The following is a 21,349-nucleotide window of genomic DNA, read 5'->3' on the forward strand; positions in this document are numbered from 1 at the left end:
GAACAATAACTTAACCACTTGACCATGTCTTTTATGTATTGAGTCATGCCGCATGATTAGCTGATGAGATATTTGCATTAATGAGCAGATGTACAGGTGAAACTAATAAAGTGACCAAGAACACCAAGTACCTAATAGCATTAAACACTTATTTCTAACTAGGACCATCCAGTCAAGAGCTTTGGTTTTCCAGGCACCTTAAAGGAAAGTAGATCACTCAGCCAGATGGAATAAATCCCTTTTAAAAGCTATACTTATGGGAAATTTTAGAAGTATCTCCCCTTGGAGAACTCTTCCTGTTTAACCATGTTCCTGGGGAAGGCTATTACCGTAGCAACAAAGTTAATACATTCTTCAAAATTCAAAAGGGAATATAAGCAAAGTTCCTCATAACAATCAATTAGATGCACAGAGATAATTGAGAAGCACAGACCTTAAATTAATTTTGATGGAATCAGGAAGCTTATCCATGTAGAATTTCAGGGAATTAGCGAAAATGAACATTTGGGAAACAGGCCAAATCGTTTTTGCTAGTGTCGATGCTCTAAGTGATCCCCAGCTCACCCCTTACTGCTTCACTCTATTAAAATAATTTGTACTACTTTTTATCCCATATGACCATCTCCAGCTTCCACTAAAAGGTAATTCACTTCCATCACTCCATATGGAAATTAAATCAATCTTCTCATCTCTCTGGTGAAAGAGGCTGTTCCTAATTTCTTCTGTTGTATTTATTAGTGGCTGTTATGTTACTTCTGTTTAAACGTACCGTGGGTTAACAGTAAAGAATCATATTCTGGAAGAATTAGAGAACTTTTATTTACAGTAATAAACAAATGTGTCTTAACCCAGCCACGTGCTGGGACATTCTGGCAATCCCGGACATGCTCAGTGCTCTGTCCAATCATGTACTGGCACATCATTGCACGTGATATCACCACATCTTCCTTTCCTTAAAAAGAAAAACAATTAACAATGTTAATCAAAACACATCTATATCAGATAACTGAAACTCTGAAGTTGGCTCTTTCTTAAAACCTTTGTGATTCTTTCTTAACACCATTCCCCCCTCTGTTTGGACCATGTATGATCTGGTCTGTGTCCATTTGTTCCTTTTATCTTGTATCCTCACTTTGTCTCCTTGTCCTTCAGACAAACGTCTCCTTAGATCAGTCAATTCACGTTCCACTTCCATTTGTAATGAAATACGAATTTTCTTTCCTTCATCTAATTCATTCATTAACTGTGTAATCTTTTTTTTATGCTGAGACGTCATCATTTCAATAATACTTCTCAATGCCTTCACTTGTGCTTTCACTTCTTCCTTATACTGTGCCCACTGTGAGCGTTCTTGCTCGAGACAGTGATGAACCTGAATCTCATATTCTCTCAGTGTCTCTTTCATTAGCAACCTCCTCCTGCCATTACTTTTTCATATCATCAATTGCCTCCTATTTGGTCATCTCCGACACTGCAGCTACTGCTTTTATATTCTCCATGTCAGCATTTGCCTCCTGCTGGACCTGCAGTCAAGTTATGTCACCTTCTGCCCACTGTAATGAAACATTCTGTCGCTCCAGCTCTGTGTTACTATCCAAGACAAAAATTCCTTTTAGCAAACTAAGTCTTTCACAGGGAGATGAACCCAGAATTGACTGTACATTTTTTGGCATGACCACAAATGAAAGCGTATGCACAATATTTTTGTGTGATACCTTTACCACGCATGTTCCTTTAACTGGAGTGTCTGCACCTGAATACCCAGTCACTTTTATATTTGTCTGATGTAACTTTGGTCTTGGCTTTAAAGCATTAAACTCAGATTCTGCAAGAACATTTACTTGCGCTCCTGTCTCAAGTTTAAACAGAAAATTGCTTTGATTCACTTGCAATGGAATAGTCCAGTCATTCTTACTTTGTTTATTTTCACAAAGCACATCTATATAAAATTCCTCACGTTCATCTTCAAGCACAGCATTTACTTGTTTCATTTTATTTTCCTTCTTTCTACTTTTCAACAGCATGAAATATGATTAATCTTACCGCAGCCATTGCAAATTTTGCCCAATGCGGGACACTGATTTGGACAATGTTCCCACGAACAGCGATCTCATGATTTTTTTCTTTCTAATGCTGTCTTGCTCTCTGTTGGTTTCATTGACGTATTATTAAATTTCTTGATGTATTTGCGCTTTCTACAGCGTTTACATTGCAATTTTCGACAAAAACCTCTTCAGCCTCCAACGTCATGGTCTCAGAAGCTTTGCAAATCACCAAAACTTTTTCAAAACTTAAATCTTGCTCTCACAACAGCCTTTCTCTCAGAGCATTATCTTGAATGCCACAAACAAGTTTATCTTTAATGAGAGAGTCCATGAGCAATCCAAACTCGCATGTTCTACTACACTTTCTTAACTCAGTAACATACTGATCAATTGTATCAGCGGCTATCTGCGCACATGTGAAGAATTTATATCGCTCATACGTTAAATTATGCTGAGTATACAAAATACTTCGAATCTGTCCATTATCAACTTTAAATTGAAATTATCTCCATCTTCAAAGACAAAATTATTATATACCTCTACTGCGTCATTCCCAATTACATGGAGCAAAAGTCCAGCTTTGGTTATTTCTGATTTTTCTTCATAATCGATCACTGATAAGTACAGCTCAAACTGTTGCTTGAATATCCTCCAATTCTCTGCTACATTGCCAATCAGCTGAAGTTTTGGTTGGGGTTGTAAAAACCTTCCATTTTACCGTTTACAGTTTGAACTTTTTTCTTCTCTTTTTTCTCGACTATCTTCAATTCTCGATTCTCCCATATTATTCTTCCAGAACCTCTTCTGACACCGTGTTATGTTACTTCTGTTTAAACATACCATGGGTTAACAGTAAAGAATCATATTCTGGAAGAATTAGAGAACTTTTATTTACAGTAATAAACAAACGCGTCTTAACCCAGCTACGTGCTGGAACATTCTGGCAATCACACACATGCTCAGTGCTCTGTTCAATCATGTACTGGCACATGATTGCACGTGATATCACCACAGTGGCCACATAAAATTAGAGCCCCCCCCCCTCCAGTTTGCAACACCAGCTAGGGTCCAATTATCTTCCAGTTTTGTTATCAGAAATATAAGATTATCCAAGACCCTGTCTTTGAATTCCAAATTGAAATTCAAGTAAGATTATTTTATAGGTGAAAACATTGCAGAAATCTACAACTTCTAATCATAGCAGAAAGGTAATAAGACCATAAGACATAGGAGCAGAATTAGGTAATTCAGGTCATCAAGTCTGGTCCACCATTCCATCATAGCAGATTTATTATCCCTCCAAATTCCATTCTTCTGTGTTCTCCCTGTAACCTTTCAAACCTTTGATCAACCGTTAATAATCAAGAACCTAATAACCTCCACTTTAAATATACCCAATACAGCCTCACAGCCATCTTTGAAAATAAATTCTACAGACTCATCACCCACTGGTTAAAGAAATTTCTCCTCATTACTCTTTCCATTGATTTATCTGTTCATTAGTATGTTTATCTATCTATCTGTATATCTATTTATTTAGTGATACTATTCTAAATGGATGTCCTTGCATTCGGAGGTTGTGCCCTCTGGTCCCTTGACTCTCCTATGGTTAGAAACTTTCTCTGTATATTCACTCTATCTAGGGCTTTCAATATTCAGTAGATTTCAATGAGAACCATTGTTCTTCGAAATTCCTTGATTCCCTTATTCCTCCTACAGTATACCTGTTCAATCTGATCTTTAGTGAATCCATATCATCGGTTTCAGTCTAAAGTTCAATATTGTCATCAGTCTTTGGGTTAAGATACTTCTCCAGAATTCAGTTTTTAGATTTCTTCATGACTAATGGCCTTTAGTTGGGATCTTCCTGCATGTGGAAACATTTTCTCTGCATTAAACTATGAGAACACTTTTATTTCTTTTTTGACAGGTACTTATCACCTACTCTGTTCGTTATGTCGTCCTACACCTCTCACTCTAACTCACTGGACATAACTTGCATTCCTTGAAATTGAAAGTTTTTGGAACATGAACAAGGTCCTGATTGTCCTGATAGCAATATCTACAACTGGTATCATCCCAAAGTCACTACACAATAGCATTAAATAATTAGCCCTACACAGCAATATATATGTAAATCTTCAGGAAGCCACAATACTAAACATCACTGAAATAGTCCAAAAGTTCCTCACAATTGATAAATGATCATGCTTGGCTATGTCCAGATCACAGGTTTATCAGTTTGAGCTGAGAAAAATAAAAATAAAAAAATATTGTTATTCTTTGTCTATTTATTTGTAGCTTATGAAGTCAAGGAAAACATATTTTCGTCTACAAAAACAGGATTCAGCACTGCAAAATCTGAGAGCACAACCCAGAGAAATGATGAAATTATCACTATTGAAGAAGAAGTTAACCAATGGAAGAGCATGACCCTCCATGGAAGAGATCCTCATGATGTGAGCAGACTAGATGTTGACACCTGGCTCAGCATTGGAGACCTCTTCCTAGAAACAGAAGGGGTCCTTGTGGCAATACAGGTTAACACAAAAAAATTCAAAAATAGGTAATAGAAGACCCACTCATTCACAATGATAAATGTAGAAAATGCCAAGAGAAACCAGAAATAATCCAACACATTACAGGATCCTGCAGCAGTTTATTTCAATCTGATTATTTACACAGCCACAATCAGGTGGCAAACATCATTCACCAAAACCTTGCTTTAAAATACAAACTCATGAAAGAAGACATACCTTACTATAAATACAAGCCTGATCTAGTTTTAGAGTCAGAATCCCACAAATTATATTAAGATCAATCTGTTATTACAGATAGGACAATCCATAATAATCATTTGGATATAATAATACAGGATAAACAAGCAAGAACAACTTAATAGATATAGCCATTCCAAACTCACACAACATACAGAAATCAATAAGTGAAAAACGTCAGAAATACGCTGAATTGAAAGAGGAAATTGAAAGACTTTGGAACATGAACAGGGAATACATTGTCCCAATAGTAATATCTACAACTGGGGTCATCCCAAAGGCACTAAAATAGCATTAAACGATTAGGACTACAGAGCAATATCTACAAACGTTTGTATGTTAATCTTCAGAAAGCCACAATACAGGTACTAAACATCACTTGAATAGTCCGGAAGTTCCTAGTAATTGAGAAATGAGTGTGCTTGGCTATACCTGCACCTCAGGTTTTACCAGCTTGAGCTAAGAAAAAGTAAAATGAATAATAATAATAATTATTATTATTATTTATTGAGCACGGTTCATATAGATGGTGTAATTCAAAGTGCTTTACAATGGGATAAAAGTGGATGCATAAAAATAAAAGAAGATAAAAATAAACATGAAAATAATAGACATTAAAAACAAAGTTAAATAAATACATTAGGGGGTGATGGTTAAAGGTGTCAACTGAGTGCAGGACTGAAGGTGCTGTATTCAAATGCACATAGCATTCGGAATAAAGTGAATGAACTCGTGGTGCAATTAGAGATTGGTCAGTATGGTATTTGTGGGCATCACTGAACTGTGGCTGAAAGAAGGTCTTAGCTGAGAACTTAATATCAAAGGATATACTTTGATTCAAAAGGACAGGCAGGAAGGCATAGGCGGTGTGGCTTTGTTGATTAGAGATGGAATTACATCTTTAGAAAGAGATGACAGAGGATCAGAGAATGTCAGACCCTTGTGGGTGGAGTTCAGAAACTGCAAGGATAAAAAAAATAATTATGGGAATCATATATAGGCCTCCAAAAAGTAGCCAAGCTGTGGGGTTGGGATTGCAAAGGGATCTGGAAAAGGCATGTAATAAGGGTAATGTCACAATTGTAATGGGGGATTTCAATATGAAAGGGGATTGAGAAAATCAGGTTGGTGTCAGATTGCAAGAGAGGGAATTTGTTGAATTCCTACGAGATGGCTTTTTAGAGCAGCTTGTGCTTGAGCCTGCTTAAGGAAAGGCTATCTCAAATTGGGTGCAGTGTAATCTTATAAGGCAGTTTAAGGTAAAGGAACCCTTTGGAGGTAATGATCATAATATGATTGAATTTATATTGCAATTTGAGAGGAAAAAGCATAAGTCACATGTATTAGTATCGCAATGGAATAAAGGGAATTACAGAGGCACAAGAGAGGAGTCTGCCCAGGTGGATTGGAGGAGGATACTGGCGGGGATAATGGCAGAACAGAGGTGGCTGAAGTTTCTGAGAATAGTTGACAAAGCACAAGATAGCTATGTCCCACAGAAGAAGAAATTCTCAAATGGCAGACACAGACAACCATGGCAGACAAGGGAAGTTAAGAACTGCATAAAAGCCAAGGAAAGGGCATATAAGATAGCAAAAGTGAGTGAGAAGTTGGATGATAGAGAAATTTTTTAAATCCAACAAACAGCAACTAAAAACTCCAGAAGAAGGGAAGAGATCAATTGTGAGGGCAAGCTAGCTAATAATATAAAGCAGAATACTAGAAGTGTTTTCAGTTATATAAAGCATGAAAGGGAAATGAGAATTGATATTGGACCACTGGAAAATTGATGCTGGTCGGGTAGTAATGGGGAACAAAGAAATGGCAGATTAACATAATGAGTACTTTGCATCAGTCTTCACTGTGGAAGAAACTGTGGAAGAGGTCCAAGAGTGTCAGGGAGCAGGAGTGAGTGCCATTACAAAGGAAAAAAATGCAAGGCAAACTGAAAAGTCTTAAAGTGGATAAGTCACCTGGACCAGATGGATTACATCCAAGAGTTCTGAAAGAGGTTGCTAAGAGATAGGAGATGGATTGGTTATGATCTTTCAAGAATCACTTGATTCTGGCATGGTTCCGGAGGACTGGAAAACTGAAAATGTCACTCCACTCTTTAAGAAGGAAGGAAGAAAGGCAAAAAAAAAAAAAAAAGAAATTATAGTCCAGTTAGCCTAACCTCAGTGGTTGGGAAAGTTTTGGAGTCCATTTTAAGGAAGAGGTTTCAGGGTACTTCAAGACAAATGATAAAATAAGTCAAAGTCAGAATGGTTTCTGTAAAGGGAAATCTTGCCTGACAAATCTGTTAGAGTTATTCCATAAGACCATAAGATATAGGAGCAGAAGTAGGCCATTCAGCCCATCGAGTCTTCCCCACCATTCAATCATGAGCTGATCCAATTCTTCCAGTTATCCCCACTCCCCTGCTTTCACCCCATACCGTTTGATGCCCTGGCTAATCAGAAACCTATTTATCTCTGCCTGAAACACACCCAGTGACTTGGCCTCCATAGTCACTCGTGGCAACAAATTACACAGATTTACCACCCTCTGACTAAAGTAATTTCTCCGTATCTCAGTGCTAAAGGGACGTCCTTCAATCCTGAAGTCATGCCCTCTTGTCCTAGGATCCCCTACCATGGGAAATCACTTTGCCATATCTAATCTGTTCATGCCTTTTAACATTCAGAATGTTTCTATGAGATGCCCCCCGCAATTCTCCTGAACTCCAGGGAATACAGCCCAAGAGCTACCAGACATTCTTCATACAGTAACCCTTTCATTCCTGGAATCATTCTCATGAATCTTCTCTGAACCCTCTCCAATGTCAGTATATCCTTTTTAAAATAAGGAACCCAAAACTGCACACAATACTCCAAGTGTGGTCTCACACCTGCCTTATAGAGCCTCAACATCACATCCCTGCTCTTATATTCTATACCTCCAGAAATGAATGCCAACATTGCATTCGCCTTCTTCACTACGGACAGAACCTGCAGGTTAACCTTTAGGGTATCCTGCACAAGGACTCCTAAGTCCCTTTGCATCTCTGCATTTTGAATTCTCTCCCCATCTAAATAATAGTCTGCCTGTTTACTTTTCCACCAAAGTGCATGACCATACACTTTCCAACATTGCGTTTCATTTACCACTTCTTTGCCCATTCCCCTGAACTGTCTAAGTCTCTCTCTGCAGGCTCTCTGTTTCCTCAACACTACAGGCTCCACCACCTATCTTTGTATCGTCATCAAATTTAGCCACAAATCCATTAATACTGTAGTCCAAATCATTGACACACATTGTAAAAAGCAGCAATCCCAAAACCGACCCCTGTGGAACTCCACAGGTAACCGGCAGCCACTGAGAATAGGAGCCCTTTATTCCCACTCTCTGTTTTCTGCTGACCAGCCCACGCTAATAACTTCCCTGTAATTCCAATAGCTCTTATCTTGCTAAGCAGCCTCATGTGCGGCACCTTGTCAAAGGCCTTCTGAAAATCCAAGTACACCATGTCTGCTGAATCTCCTTTGTCTACCCTGCTTGTAATTTCCTCAAAGAATTGCAGTATGTTAGTCAGGCAGGATTTTCCTTTCAGGAAACCATGCTGGCTTTGGCCTATCCTGTCATGTGCCTCCAGGTATTCTGTAATCTCATCCCTAACGATTAATTCCAACAACTTCCCAATCACTGATGTCAGGCTAACAGGTCTATAGTTTCCTTTCTGCTGCCTCCCACCCTTCTTAAATAGCAGAGCAACACTTGCAATTTTCCAGTCATCTGGTACAATGCCAGAATCTATCGATTTGAGGAAGTAACAAGCAGGGCAGACAAAGGAGAGGCGGTGGATATCATTTACTTGGATTTTCAGAAGACATTTGATAAGTGCCACACATGAGGCTGCTTAACAAGATAAAATCCTATGGTGTTACAGGAAAGATACTGGCATGGAGAGAGGAATGGCTGACAGGCAGGAGGCAGTGAATGGGAATAAAGGGGGCTTTTCTGGTTGGCTGCTGATGACTAGTGGTGTTCCTCAGGGGCCAGTATTGGAACCACTACTATTCACAGTGCCTGTCAATGATTTAGATAATGGAATTAATGGCTTTGTGCAAAGTTTGCAGATGATATGAAGATAGATGGAGGGGTAGGTAGTGCTGAGGAAGCAACGTGATTGTAGCAGGACTTCAACAAATTGGAAGAATGGGCAAAAAAGTGGCAGATGGAATACAGTGTTGGGAAATGTATGATAATCCATTCTGCTACTGTAAACAGAATAATAATGCAGACTATTATATAAATATGGAGAAGGTTCAAACATCAGAGATGCAAAAGGGACTTGGGAGTCCTTATTCAAGACTCCCAGAAGTACAGGTTGAGTCTATAGTTAAGAAGACAAATCCAATGTTGGCATTTATATCAAGGGAAATAGAATATAAAAACAAGGAGATAATACTGAGGCTTTATAAGACACTGGTCAGGCTGCACCTGGAGTATTGTCAACAGTTTTGAGCCCAACATCTCAGAAAAGATGTGTTGTCATTGGACAGTCCAAAGCAGGTTCACGAGGATGATTCCAGGAATGAGGGGGTTAATGTATGAGGAGCATTTGTCAGCATTGGGCCGATACTCTCTGGAATTTAGAAGAATGCTGGGTGGATCTCATTGAAACCTACCAAATGTTAAAAAGACCAGATAGAGTGGATGTGGAGAGGATGTTTCCTATGGTGAGGGTGTCCAGAACTAGAGGGCACAGCCTCAAAACTGAGGGGTGCCCTTTAGAACAGAGGTATGGAGGAATTTTTTTAGTCAGAGAGTAGTGAATCTGTGGAATGCTCTGCCACAGACAGCTGTGGAGGCGAAGACTGTGGGTCTATTTAAAGCGAAAATCAATAGTTTCCTGATTGGTCAGGGCATCAACGGTAATGATGAGAAGGCAGGTGTATGGGGTTGAGGGGAATTTGGGATCAGCCATGACGGATTGACAGAGCAGACTTGATGGGCTGAATGGCCTAATCCTGCTCCTTTGTATTGTGTCTTACAGAGCCTGCACACCTTCCAGTTTTCAGTATTGAATTCCAGAGTTTAGGAGAGTAGTTCAAAAAAGCTGACCTGTCAATTATCTTTTGAGAGATTTTGTTTAATTGTCCATGGTCGTGAGTGTTTTGACTGTGCCTCCCTTCTGGTGGAATATACATTTCCTCTGTTTAGTTGTACACCACTTTTAGTATTGAGATGACTAGCAGTTAAGAACTAGCTACACTGATTAGGGCGTGGCTTCGCATGTAGACCATCCTGGCCTGTTCTCTTCCCTAAAAGATATCAGTGAACTGGGTAGTTTCCTGTCACAAGCCCGTACTGTCACGTTCACCACTAAGTTGTACAGTGGTGCTTCATAGTAGAGCTGCTTTCTCATGGCTCCAGTGATTTGGGTTTTAGCTCTGACCTCCCATACTGTCTGTGTGGAGTTTGCTCGTCCTTCTGTTTCCCTCAGGAAGTCCTAGTGATTGACAAGTTAATGGGCCACTACAAAATTGCCTGGAATTTGTGAGTGAGTGGCAGAATCTGGGGGCGGTTAGTGAAAATGTGGCTAGAATAAAAACGAGATTCACGAAAGCTTCTTTTCAGCATCCAAGTCCAGGATCTACTTACGTTCTTACCTGCTGGCAGAGGCTTGATGGGATGAAGGGCCTGTTTCTCTGCTACATGATTCAACGACTCTAATTTTTAACTAATAACAATGCTGAACCACTCGACTAAACAAGCCTACTTAATGTCAATGCAGGAAAACAATTTCCTCCGTTTAGCTCCGTTTTTCAGGAAGTCTATGCTCAATTTATTCTCTAATTAAGCCCTCGTTTGCTTTTAATACAGACACAAAATAGATTCACTGCTTTCCAATCTAGTCACATCCAATATCATTGTAAATGATTAGACACTTTATGATTATTCGTGTTTAATAGCTTTGAGCTTTTACTGTTCTGTTTGAGAAGTTAGCAATTGACCACATTAATCAAATGTAGGCTCGCTGACCTGTCAGTGGGGACAGTGGGGTCTCATTGTGATGAGCTTCAGAAAGGAGAGCATGTGGGATTAGAAGGAAAAGAAAGGAAGGAAAGTTCAGTGACTCAGCAACCAGAGAGATGAAGAAAATTGAAAGATGAAGTAAATGGAATCCAGTGATGAAAAGGAATGTTTTATTCAAGCCACAATATTTTTTATCAGTGTGATGAAGCGTTGTGTACCTCAAAACAATACTGTGCAAAAGTCTTTGCCACATATATATATACCTAGGGTACCTAAGACTTGTGCACAGTACTGCAGTAATTTTATGTAATGCCCTATGCTGCTGCCGCAAAAAAAAATTATAATTTCATGCAGTATGCGAGTGCTGATAAACCTGATTCTGATATGAGTCTCTATTGTGGACTGAGAATGCGAAGGGGAATCATGGTTGGGAAAAGAGGAAGATAGGAGGGAGGGAGCGGGAGGTGCCAGAGAGACATTCTGTAACGATCAATAAACCAATTGTTTGGCATCAAATTACCTTACCTGGTGTTTCAGGGCTGGGTGTGTCTGTACCCACAGCAATTTTGTGCCACCTGTCCCATACCCCTCCCATGGCATTCCATCCTCACCATTCCCAACATACTTTGCTCCCGCTAGATCTACAAGCTTGGTCTTCACTTCATGTTGACAAATACAGAACTCTGCAAAATTCTTAGGCACCCTAGCTATACATATGTGCCTAAGACTTTTGTACAGTATACCTAAGCTGACCAGTAAAAGCACGTCTATACTAGTTCCCATTTACTGGCATTTGGTCTGTAGCCTTGCAAGCCTTGGAGGTTCATGTTCTCATCCAAATGCTGTGAGAATCCCTACCTCCATCATGGGCACAACTGTAATCCCTATAGTTTTACAACTCAATGGCCACTTTAATCATTTTATACTAAAATAGACATTTTTTAGAGTCAAAGAGTCAGAGAATTATTGAGTGCGACAACACAGAAACAGATCCTTCGGCCCATCTAGTCCATGTAAACTGTTACTCTGCCAAGTCTCATTGACTCAGACCTGGATCATAGCTCTCCATACCCCTCCCATCCAGGTACCAATCTAAAGTCTTAAATGTTGAAATCAAACCTATATCCGCTGGCAGCTCATTCCACATCCACACCACCCTCTGAGTGAAGAATTTCTCACTCACGTTTCCTTAAGTATTTCACCTTTCACCCATAACCTATGATCTCTAGCTCGAGTCTCACCCAATCTCAGTGGAAAAATCCATTTACCTTATCTATCCCCTTCACAATTCTGTAAATGGCCATGAAATCACCCCTCATTCTCCTATGCTGTAGGACAAAAAGTGCTAACCTATCCAACCTTTGATTGTATCTCAGATCCTGAAGTCTCAGCAACATCCTTGTAAACTTTCTCTGTGCTTTTCAGTCTTCTTGATATCTTTCCTGTAGATAGGTGTCCAGGACTGCCCACTATTCTCCAAATTTGACCTCAATATTGCCAGAGTCTTATACGTAACATAACATCCCAACTCTTGTACTCAATAATCTGATTTATGATGGCCAAATTGGCAAAAGCTCACTTTTCAACACTATCTACCTTTAACACTACTTTCAAGGAATTATGGATCTGTGTTCCCAGATCCCTTTGTTCTATTGCTCACTCCTCAGTGCCCTGAACCTAAAGTAATATTTACATAGTTGTTTTCATAATAAATGTAACTTTGACTTTGACGTTTATTACTGCTTTTAAAAGTTGTACCAAAACTTTCTATTCTTGATGAAGAGCCCGAAATATCAACTGTTTATTCATCTCAATAGATTCTGCCTGACCTGCTTAATTTCTCCAGAATTTTGTGCATGGTGCTCTAGATTCACAGCCTCTACAGAATCGCTTGTGTTTATGACTTCCTGTTCTTATACTCCACGTATTATGGATGCTTTGGTCATTACAGTCGGTCAAAGCTAAAGAGGTGAATGACTTTTTCTCTTTATTTGTTGATGGGATGCACTTATAGCAGACAAGGCCAATATTTAATTCTCATTCCTAGCTTCACTTGAATTTAGCTCTTTACCAAGCTAATCCAGAGGGTACTGGTGGGTAATATTTTGCCTAGGCCATACAGGTTTTCTTCCTTAACAGGTATTAGTACACCAGGTGGATTTTCTGATAAATAGTGATTTTGATTTATTTTTTTCAGCTGGTGTGGTGATAGTTGAACATATGTCCCTGGCCAAGTGTCCAAGTGTCTGGGTACCACTGTGCCAGGGGTTCCCAACCTGGGGCTCACAGATCCCTCGGTTCATGGTAATGCTCCATGGCATAAAAAAAGGTTGGGAACATGTGCAGTATGCAACAAAACATCGGGTGAACAAATCAGAAGGGTGGTACAGTGCGGACCTGATAGTGCTCTGACCGCCTGATCCAATCCTGATCTTAGATTCTACTTGTATGGAGTTTGGACCTTCCCTCTTCTTGCAGGTACATGGATTTCCTGCTACATCCCAAAGGAGACCTTTAGACCAGTAGGTTGATTGGACACCATAAATTGTTATAGCCAGGGTTGGTAGTGGAGATAAGCTCCTTCTAATTATTAACTGCTCCGAATGGCGTACGACTCAAATAGCATCTGTCAACCAAGTCCAGCACTTTGCCTTCACGTCTGGCTTAGCTACTACATCCAGTGGAACGTTTCTACTGACAGGAGAAGGAGCAAAGGTGCTTCAGGCAGAAGGGGCTCATCAGCCGTGGTTGACAGCTCATCTAGGAAATCTCTGATCTTAAACCTTCACTGCCTTGAAGCTATAGCCACTCATGAGGAAGGCTTCGAGAGTAAGCCCAGAGGGAAAAACCTGGAGCTGGAGTCCTTAAGGCAATCCTACATTGAGTTCAACACTGACTAGCGACTCCTACGATGCTGCTGGTGCCAAACTATATCAGCCTCTGCCATTCCTTTAGGTTCATCAGATGCATGGAGAGTGGGAGCTGGCTACATGGGCAGCTACTTGCTCTCCATATCGTACTGCCCTGGCTTGTGTATCTAGACAGCTAGGACACAACATCCACTGTCGATCCTGACCAACAGAGGCCTGATCATCATCAAATTGTCCTCAGTGTATAGAGTGGTAAAATCTGGGAATTAATGGGATTGCAGGAAGAGTAAAAGATGGGATTAATATAGGATGGATAATGTAATTGGGTGATTGATAGTCAGCATACATTTACAAACTATAGAAACAGGACCTTCATCCCAACTCATCCATGCTGACAAACATGCCTACCTAAGCTAGATCCATTTGACTGTGTTTGACCCATATCCATCTCAAACAGGGTTTCTAACTGAAGGTCCATGGACCACTCAGTTAAAGGTAAGGCTCCATGGCTCCATAAAAGGCTGGAAACCTCTGCTCTAAAGCTTGCCGATTCATCTTTTAAAAAGTGAGTTAAAGTGTTTTGGAGAATTAACATCCAGTAGAGCAGACACGTTTGCCAGTCTTGTACCAGCAAAGTCCTTAGTCTGCTGGAGAATCTGAGTTGTACTGTATTGGGATATGGGGCAGCTTAGCCTCAGGTAAATAAGTGGGAGAATGATGGCAGTCTGGCAGGTCCACAATGTTCCAGTCCTGTGGCTATTCTCATGCAAAAGCATCATGGAGCCGAGATCTGCTTAAGTCACATTCATTGGACACGGGTGAAATTTTTGAAAACTCCACTTGGAAACCTAACCAGATCTGATCCACAACACACATAAAAGTTGCTGGTGAAGGCAGCAGGCCAGGCAGCATCTCTAGGAAGAGGTGCAGTCGACGTTTCAGGCCGAGACCCTTCGTCAGGACTACATCTGATCCACAATGCCGGTTTAGCGTGGGCAGCCAATGGAAGCAAGTGGAGCCAGCACCTGATACTGCCTGACTCAATGGCCCGCTTCTTTGTCCCATGTCCCCGTGACTCTGAGGTGTGGGTGCCCAGTGGAGATAATGGAGCCAATAATTCTGATAAATGACGAGATCTGAAATACCAAAGGTTAGAAGATGATTGTTGCTCGCTTGAGTTGAAAGATATATGGTTATTAGGGTAATGTGGTCAGAAGTAATGAGGTCCATATTTGTAACGTGACCATACAGGTTAAGAAGGCATATAGCATGCTTGCCTTTATTAGACAAGGCACTAAGTTCAAACATTAGGAATTTATTCTGCAGCTTCGTAACTCTAGTTATGCCACATCTGGAGCATTGCATACATTTCTGATTGCCCCGTTATAGGAAGAATGTTGAGGCTTTGGAGAGGATGCAGAAGAGGTTTGCCGGCTTGCCTGGTTTAGAGGGCATGTGCTATCATGAGAGGTTGGATAAACTCGAGTTGTTTTCTCTGGAGAGGCGGAGGCTGCAAGGAGATCTGATAGAGATTTATAAGATTATGAGAGACATATGACAGTATCTTTTTTCCTAGGATTGAAATATCCAATTCCACAAAGCATGAATTTATGGTGAGAGGAGGTAATTTCAAAGGAGATGTGAGGGCAAGGAGTTTTACACAGAGAGTGGTGGATGCTTGGAATGTGCTGCCTGGGGTGATGGTAGAGGCAGATACATTAGGAACTTTTAAGAGACGTTTCAATAGGCACATTCGTGTGAGGAAAATGGAAGGATGTGGGCATTGTGGGCTGAAGGGCCTGTTCCTGTGCTATATTGTTCTACGTTCTAAATATCAGTGTGAATGCAAAGCTGATTTTACACTCACGTTAGTGTTTTTTTTAACATCAAAGAGAGAAGGGATATGTCACTGTGAGTCTGAAATCTGACACACAGCAAGATTTTCAATAACTAGTTGAATGAGGTGGGAAGTCAATAAAACAAGGACTCAGTGCTGGCACTTAGAGAGAACCTGTGATTGTGAATGCAGAGAACAAAGGGAATGGATGAATAAGGAAGAACACTTTTAACAAGGGTGATGACCAGAAACAGCAGGGGCAATGAAACACTGGGAAACACATGAATTACGGGAAAAGAATCATTTGCTATGATACAAGGCTTGATTGGAATAAGAAATTTAAAAAATTATGATTTTCATTCTTGTGAGGTGGTAGGATTGATTGAGTTCATTTCCCTCTGGATTATCCTTCCCCTTAAATCAGCTGGGCCGACTCCTTCTCTTATTGGTATCGGAGAATCCATTGGATAACCATGAAAGAGTTGCTCGCCAGGAGGCCACATTTATTGAGGCAGTAGGGAGCCAGGTTCGCAGATGACAAGAGTCTTGGATGGTTGTTTCATCTGCATTCAAGAGCTGCTTTTCAGCTATGTATGCTTCCTGTGTGTTTATTTACCATGCCACAGAAAATGGCCACTTGGACTATCAAGTCTGCGTTGGCTCCCAGCAGGACAGCACCCACAGTCCCATTGGCACTCTCTCTATTTCCCTGGGAGACTATGACTTATCCTTTCTCACATGCCCATTGGCTGCACTTCGACTCTCACCAGTACGGGAGCTGACTTACAGTAAGGCAGACAGAAGAGAGAAGGTTAGCTCTATTTGTGACGTGTACATCGAAACATCAAAACCTACAGTGAAATGCGCCGCTTGCACCATCGTTTGAGATGTGCCAGGGGAAGCCGGCAGATGTTGCCATGCTTCTGGTGCCAACATAGCCACCATAGTATGTCTTTGGAGTTTAGGAAGAAAACCAGGACACCTGGAAAAGACCCACGTGGTCACGTGGACAACAAGCTCCTCACCGACAGGGGCGGGAATTGAAACCCGACCAGTGACGGCGGGCACTGTAAAGCGTGCACTAACTACTATGCCACCATGCAACCAGTTCACTTTCCGGCATTTTTTAAGATGAGGGAGGAACATGCAGATTGTACGTAAACAGCACCTGAAGGCAGAATTGAACCAAGTTCCCTGGTGCTATAACTTATTTATGTATTCAGGTGAACATACAAATTCTGAAGTTTCTCAATGAGTGCAGTAAGACACCTGTGCAATTATCAGGGGCAGGAAATCGATGTCCTTCAGTCCTTGTGCACCGGAATAGTTCAGCTACTGGAGAGGATGTGCTGGTGGTGAAATTTGGGCGGCAGAATCTGGTGGCAGGAACGATGGATTAGTTTACATGCGGTAGTGAAATTCTAGGCAGTTTCTAGAGTAGGTTACATGGTTGGCACATCATTGTGGGCTGAAGGGCCTGTAGTGTGCTGTAGATTTCTATGTTCTATGTTCTATAAGGACATAAATAGAAGCAAGAGTGAGCCATTTGAGTACTCATGCCTTTGCTGTTTAACAGAAAACAAATCGCTGCCCTGACCTTGATCTCAAATCCACTTCCATCCTATCCCCCATAACCTCCAATTCCTCTATAATCCGTAAAGCGGTATCTCTGAGTCTTGAATAATTCAACCTCTGGGTTTCTGAGTACAGAATTTCATATATTCATGACTCTGGAAGAAATCTGTTCTATCTCAGGACCGAGTAAGGGAATATATATGCTGAGATTATGACCTCTAGTTCTAGATTTCTCACCGGGGAAATATCCTCATAGCATCTGACAAGCTTCTTCAGAGTTCTACTAAAATCCTCCTCTCATTTTTCTAAGCTCCACAGGGTATAGGGCCCAAAATGCTCTATCTTTCCTCATAACCCTCCATTTCAAGGACTGCTCCAGTTCCAGTTCAGGTAAAGGAAGAAATTGCCCCAGGGCACATCCATAAAATTCCTCTAGACTCACTAACAAATGGAGACATTTTTTAAAAAACTGCAGAGGTAGGAAATCTGAGGCAACACACAAAACGCTGGAGGAATCTGAGCAACCCGCGTCACTGCGGGTGGAGTGAGTTCATCCCTCGCCTTTAAATACTGACACTTGGAGCCGCACGATAAAATACAATCAAGCAAATTTCTCCTTTTGGTTCTCCGAGACTGTACCCTTAGCTGAATGGCTAAGGGCAGAGAGAGCAGTGTTAGGGGATGTTTAACTAACTGGATTGCTAGCTGTCTTTAAGAATAAGACCATAGACCATATGACATAGGAGCAGAATTAGGCCATTCAGCCCAGCCCTCTGATTCTGCTCCACTATTCCATCATGGCTGATTTATTATCTCTCTCAACCCTATCCTCCTGCCTTCCTCCTGTAACATTTGACATCCATATGAAGTAAGAACCTCTCAATCTCTGCTTTAAGTATACTCAGCCATCTGTGGCAATGAGTTCCACAGATTCACCACCCTCTGGCTAAAGAAATTCCTCCTCATCACGGTCTTAAAGGGGCACCCTTGTATTCTGATGCTGTGCTTTCTCATACTAGACTCTCCCAATATAGAAAACATCCTCTTATCATCCACTCTACTTAGCCCTTTTGATATTTGATAGATTTCAATGAAAATGCCCCCTCATTCTTCTAAACTTGAGGGAGTACCAGCTCAAAGCCATCAAATATTCCTCATGTGTTAACTCCAATTGTCCTCTGGACCCTCTCCAATGCCAGCAGCCGTCCTTTCTTTCGTTAAGGGGCCCGAACTGCTCACAATACTCCAAGTACAGTCTGACCAATGCCTCATAAAACCTGGAAGGGTAGTTAATGGTTTTCCACAGGGCTTGTAGCTGGAGCCACTGGCGTTCATAATTCACATTAACAAGTTTAATCTCTGGAACCATTTCCTCAGCATTCCGTGGGCTGAGCTCTAAGCTCATCCCTGGAATGAGATGCTGGAACCCAAAATGTGATTCAAGATACAAATGTGCAGCAACTAAATGCAAAATAATTCACATTAGTGAGTGGGAGCAGGGTAGTATCTGAGTGGCATTTTGGTTGCTTTGTTAAACTGATGCTTTCTATGTAAATTTCAGTACTTGAAGGGCTTCAAAATCCGTATTCCAGCAAATTGTGACGAATTTTCTTCAACTGCGATCTGTTAAGGCAAATACCGTGACAAGCTTGAAATCTGGATATAAATGTTAGGCTCATTTATGTTGCTTGCCTTTAGAGATTCCAGACTCTGTCTCCCAGCATAATTTTCGGTTGACATTTAAAATTCATGCAGTAAAACTGCAGCCCTTGTTAGTGAGATCAGAAATGGTTGGTGCAACACACAAACACTAGCAGGAGATGGAGGAGGTCCAGCAGAGGTTAATGCTCTGTGCCTTGAGACCCAGGCATATAATTAGAGAGTTGGTGCATTGGTCTAATCCCCCTCACAGCATACTTCATTTTGTTTAGCCCTTAGTAAGAAGGGCAGATCTGCATTATCGATACAGGAGGAAGCCTACGCTCGAAATCAATGCTTGCTAATGAGAGAGGATGTCATTACCCCGTTGGGATAAAGCAGACACAATAGAAGATTCGAGCCAGATGTCTCTGTCTCCAGTGCTTCGAGTTCCTGCTCTGCTCTCCTGACAGCTTGTAAGTACCACAAAGAGCAACATTTGCATCTGTCAAGAAAAGCTACACGGGCATCGATCGTCAGCAGAGCAATGCACATTTCCATAGGTCACCTGGAGCCTCAGCTTACCACATTGCTTCAAAAGCTACCAAATGCATTCTATTGAATTAAGCACTGAGCTCTGATCTGCACATCTCTTTGATCAGACGCACAAAAGGCTTAATGGGCTTACAGACATTACTGCACTGTGTATGCCATTTACGCGAGCTAGAAAGTTGCTTCAAGAAGGAACAGAGGGCAACAACAGGTAAATGGAGTTGAGGGGCAGATTAGCAATGATCTAAGAGATTTGTGCTATAGGTTCAGAGAATGCAGACTTAATTTCTACTCTGCTTGATTTAATTTTCTTTTCAGATATCTGCAGCCTTGTGCTTGTAGGTCTCTGGTTAACTGACAATTATAATGCTACAGGTGCTCTAGCATTCACAGCAGATATAATGCAAAACACTCCTTTAAACACACATGGCAACCACTCATTATTGCCTTCATTAAAGGACCATTCACTTTAGGATGTTTGGTGACTGCTTTCCTTCAGAATCAATGATTACCCACAGAACTGTTGGCAGTGAGGAAAAGGTGTATGAATATTCATTCACAGATGGATGTTAGCAGCAAGGCCAGCACGTATTAGAAGAGGCAAAGGGCTGAAGAAGAAGTAATCTGAGGAGATCGTCCACTGTTCACCTCCTAGATCTCCATATCATTTTCTTTTGTCCCACCCTACACCACCTACATGTCTTTTCCCTCATTGAGGCTCACCTACCACCTGCCAGTTTGTGACCCATCCTCCTGCTTCCTGCAATACCTTATTCTGGCTTCTCTCTCACTTCCTCCCTTCCTTTCCAGTCCTGATGAAGACCATAAGATCTTAAGACATAGGAACCGAATTAGGCCATTTGGCCCATTGCATCCGCTCTACCATTCCATTACAGTTGATTGTTTTTTTCTTATCCCACAAGACACCATTCTCCTGCCTTCTCTCCTTAACCATTAACACTCTTGCTGATCAAGAACCTATCAACTTCTGCTTTAAATGTACCAAGTGACCTGGCCTCCACAGCCGTCTGTGGAAATGAATTCCACAGATTCAACAGCCTTTAGCTAAAGAAATTCTTCCACATCTCTGGTCTAAAGGGACATTCCTCTATTCTGAGGCTGGGACGTCTGGTCCTAGACCCCCCCCCATTACAGGAAAAACCCTCTCCACATCCACTCTATCTAGGCCTTCCAATATACAAAACAATTCAATGACATCACCTCCACCCCATTCTTTGGAACTCTAGCAAGTACAGGCCCAAAGCCATCAAATGCACCCTATACATTAACCCTTTCTTTCCTGGAATCATTCTCATGAACCTCCCCTGCACTCTTCCCAATGCCAGCATATCTTTTCAGATATGGGGCCTAAAACTGCTCACAATACTTCAAGTGCAATCAGACCAATGCCTTATAAAGCCTTAGCATTACATGAAACGTTTCAACCTGAATCTTGACTTTTTATTTCCCTCCATAGATGCTGCCTGACCTGCTGAGTTTCTCCAGCATCTTTCTAAGATTTAAGGGTTGATTGGAATAATGAAGTTTAAGATTTATAATTTTATTTTTGTAGGGCAGTAGTATTTATTGAGTTGAATTCCCTTTGGATTATCCTTCACCTTAACTTAACTGGGCTGGAGTCAGAGATGAGTCCTCTTCCTGGTGCTGAAGAATTCATCAGATAACTGTGAAGGAAATGTCGGCAGGAAGCCAGTTTTATTGAGCCAGGTTTGCAGATGTTGTCGTTCTGGGTAGTTGTTTCATCTCCATTCAAGAGCTGCTTTGCAGTCATGTCTGCTTCCTGCGTTTTTATTCCCTCACTGAGGCTCACCTGAGGCAAATGGCCATTCGGCCAATGAAGTCCATGATTCTTTCCAGAAGAACAGCCCTCAAAGACTCATCCATGATCTTTTCTTCCCCCTCCCCCCACTTCTTGCTCTGGCTTCTCGCCCCTTGCTTTTCAGTTTGATAAAAGATCTCAGCCTGAATCGTCCACATTTCATTTCCTTCCACAGGTGCTGCCTGACCATCTGA

At 41.2% G+C, this 21,349-nt stretch overlaps 1 long non-coding RNA gene across 1 annotated transcript in view; it reads right to left on the reverse strand.

Moving 5' to 3' along the window:
* Window positions 1–851: 851 nt before the first annotated feature.
* The window catches only part of LOC134344994 (uncharacterized), a 235,715-nt gene continuing 215,217 nt past the window's right edge, over window positions 852–21,349 (reverse strand). Inside the window, exon 3 of the long non-coding RNA XR_010017586.1 lies at window positions 852–952. This is a non-coding gene — a long non-coding RNA (uncharacterized LOC134344994). The remainder of the gene's footprint in view (window positions 953–21,349) is intronic.

The sequence above is a fragment of the Mobula hypostoma genome, chromosome 4, assembly GCF_963921235.1.
Source record: "Mobula hypostoma chromosome 4, sMobHyp1.1, whole genome shotgun sequence".
In the NCBI taxonomy this organism is placed as follows: domain Eukaryota; kingdom Metazoa; phylum Chordata; class Chondrichthyes; order Myliobatiformes; family Myliobatidae; genus Mobula; species Mobula hypostoma.